This window comes from Achroia grisella, unplaced genomic scaffold (genome assembly GCF_030625045.1).
Source record: "Achroia grisella isolate CSIRO2021 unplaced genomic scaffold, CSIRO_AGI_Agris_v1 utg676, whole genome shotgun sequence".
NCBI classification, from domain to species: Eukaryota; Metazoa; Arthropoda; class Insecta; order Lepidoptera; family Pyralidae; genus Achroia; species Achroia grisella.
This window is the reverse complement of record NW_026712992.1, coordinates 1,936,943-1,940,433: the sequence shown is the minus strand read 5'-3', so window position 1 is coordinate 1,940,433 and position 3,491 is coordinate 1,936,943.

The window sequence follows — 3,491 nt, the reverse complement described above, 5'->3', positions numbered from 1 at the left end:
TTGAATTATAAAAAAAAAAGATAGTGGTGTAGAACACGCCACCTAAAAAAATCTTAGTACAAAAACACATTTTATAAAGACTGCCTCATTGATTGACTTTTTATGGACATTTTTCTTTTAAACCTGAATTTTAGGGGAATTTTTCACATTTAGGAGTAATACCAAACCATAATTTGGCAACACTGATCGAACTATTAAAATCACATTAGGTAAGTAATCTTTAAAGTATGGACTGTCCCGTTGGTGTGTCTACTATAAAGTTGAAATATTGCCCCTGATCCTGCGGAAATTGAGAGTTTAGTGGTTTTACCTGTACTAATATCATTTCAAGTGGGGAGAGGAAAGGATTGTTAGTAATGTGGATTACCATTGATGACCACATTGCTAGCAATGTACTATCAGATTGACCTCCACGTGGTTCCCCCTGGAAACCATCGTGATAAATTCATGGTGAATTACCACGATGGGCTAACCGGACCTGACCTCATATTCATCTTGTCATCATCCACTGGTGCCCTGCTAGCGTAAACTGTCAGCGCAGGCGAGTACACCATACCATCAACATCCACAGGAAAAAAATATCATTTCACGAGGAGGAGAGATCAGTAATTGGGTGTGACCCCATTGTTAACAAATACTATGTTAGGTCATCCACATGACCCATCCTACTAACTAGTACTTATTACAAACTACCCCCCGTTCTTCACCCCTAACTTACCCTACTCTATTCTCTTAAAATTACAGACTCATCACATTGGTACAATTAAGTATCATTAACAAAAGTATGTACTAGAAGATATCATTACAAAAATACTTCTAACGTCTGCTATTTTTTCCCTAAGTATAAAAATGTTACCTAATGGGTAAACCTACATAATGGCAGTTTTAAAAGGTATACATGATCTGTGTACTTATTATCTCAATGTAATATAAAACAACAATATAATTGCCAGTTTCGTAGAGTAATTCTATAATTGCATTTTTCCCTCACATTACCTATTAACTGGAGGAAACGAATTTCTGACATGCGCTTGTACGTAATTAGTACGTCCTTATACACAATAATATCATGCGTACAGTAAATATCGATACAAACTTGTTTATTTATTGAAACACTAACTGTTACCTGCGACTTCGTCTATTTTTTAAGAAATAGAAATAGAAATAATCTTTATTCAAATAAACTCATTATAAGCACTTTTGAATAGTCATATTTTGATTCTACCACTCATTCGGAATACAGATTCATCACAAGAAGAATGAGCAAGAAACTTGTGTGTTGCACTTTTTAATAGATCTTTTTTAATATAAATAATTACAGTATAACAAGTAAGAGGCATGCGATAATCAACATAGAAATCGCTACGCACTCATTATTAGTGTAAAGATAAAAGATAGCCAATACCTATTTGTCTAGTATTGGTCTTAGGTTAAGACTCTACCATATACAGGTAGAGTCTTAACGTCGTACGGATATATTACTAACTAATTTCATAGTTCGTAAAGTTAACACTATTATCTGTGTAAAAATCATAAAGTGACCAAAGCGAAAGTTTTTGAATTTACATTATAAAATTAAAAAAATATATACTTACATTTTTTTTAATAATATTAAATGAATACCTACTTAAAAAACGGACATGAATCGCTAATCCCGTAGCTCATTTCACGTACTTACATCCCTATGTGGGTGGCCAGTGACATTACCAAATAAAAAAAAAAACAATAAAAGGATTTTTCGGTTCGCGATCGGCCGACAAAGCGCGCCCTGTGGGGCTCGACAGTGACAAATCCGCTGTTACAATGACATTATCATAATTGTCTGGTGGCGCTACCACATTGTGCTAAAACGGACTAACTCCACTCGAGCACGAAAGTCATTTTTTGTATGTAGGTCCTGACTTATTATTGATGTGATGACAAGTGACAAAGTAGAAATTATTTTTAAATGGGTTTCTGATGGACGAAATGAGGTTTACCTTTTTTTCATATTTTTTTGTTTGTGATCTTGATTTGAAATGCGATTTCATTTCGAATTAGAATTATTTAAAATAAAAAAAATTGCATAGATAGAATATTTACGGTATTATGTGTACCTACCTACCTAAACTCTATAGCACAGGTGTATTTTCATTGTAGAATAACCTTCAATCAATGGTATTTTCGAATCAATACGATATTTAAAACTTCAAGGACAAACCGTATTCCTTCTTAAAAACTTCGAATTTTCCGGCTACGAACTTCCAATTTTCCTAGTGTTGCGGTTGCTGGGCGGCGGTAGTCGTTTACCATCAGGTGAGCTGTAAGCTCGTTTGGACCGTATACTACAAAATGGTATCCCATAACTCCATCATTGTACATACTTCACTTTTTCTTTACATAAACGTTTTAGACTGAGCGCTAATTTATATACACAAACTACCTATTAATATTATAAATTTCTATATACTTACATATAGATAAGCTACGTATAAACTCATAAGCTATAATGATGGCATATGAGTAAATATCTTACCTATAATCATGTTGTTATAACCGAGCCTAAGACGGCTTGGTCATACAGGTATCGTACGAACTGTCTATCTATCTGTATACTATAGCTATGTAGCTACTAAATTTATCTCAGGCTAGCCACAAAACATTATTAACCTCTCAGAGTCTACAGGTCAGGCTCTAATATTGCGGATTAGGTAAATGCGATATAACGCTATTAAAAATACATTTATACCTACCTAATATAATACTTTATTCTAATATCTGTATCTAAAACATTATCAGAAATAAACATGTCTGAATTAACGCGTATTATTAAAAAATAAATATGTAATTAAAACAGATGTATGTAGTAGATTATTTTATTTAAACAATGGAACAGATGCGAAAACTATTCTTCTATAAAGTCCGTTACTGAAATAGCTATATTTACGCATTTTGCGCAAATCACGTAACAAAATCCGCAGCATCGTGCTGCTGTTTGTGCTTATCCGGCTTAGGACCCTAAAAAGCGCCGTGGTGACACCTCCCTGTCTTCCTCCCACCCCACGGCCCACATGCACCTGTCCTACTCGCACGCCCGCGCCTCCGCTTTGCTAGCGACACAATGCGACACACACTTTTGCCCCCAGACGACCGAAGCGACGAGACGAGCGCGCGCAATACTCGGCCCTATTTAGCACAGTTTTAAAGCTACCGCTCCAAATTGCGCGACACATTAGAGGACATTTGCTTCCAGTTCAAATAATGACGTAAGTTACATATACTAGAAATGAATATCAACTCTGAGGCAATACAGACAAGAGATATTTTGTATCGTCTATCCAAAAGGTGCTGTAAAGACACAGTTTTCAAATGTCACGCAGTGTAGTCGTCTCTTTTCTCCGGAGTCCTGTCGCATCTGCCCGATTCCTTTGGCATCCTTCAGCATGCATGTGTCCCCCCGCATATCTTTCATCCCGCTCTACAGCGCCTGAAGCCCAGTGTCCGGTCTCACA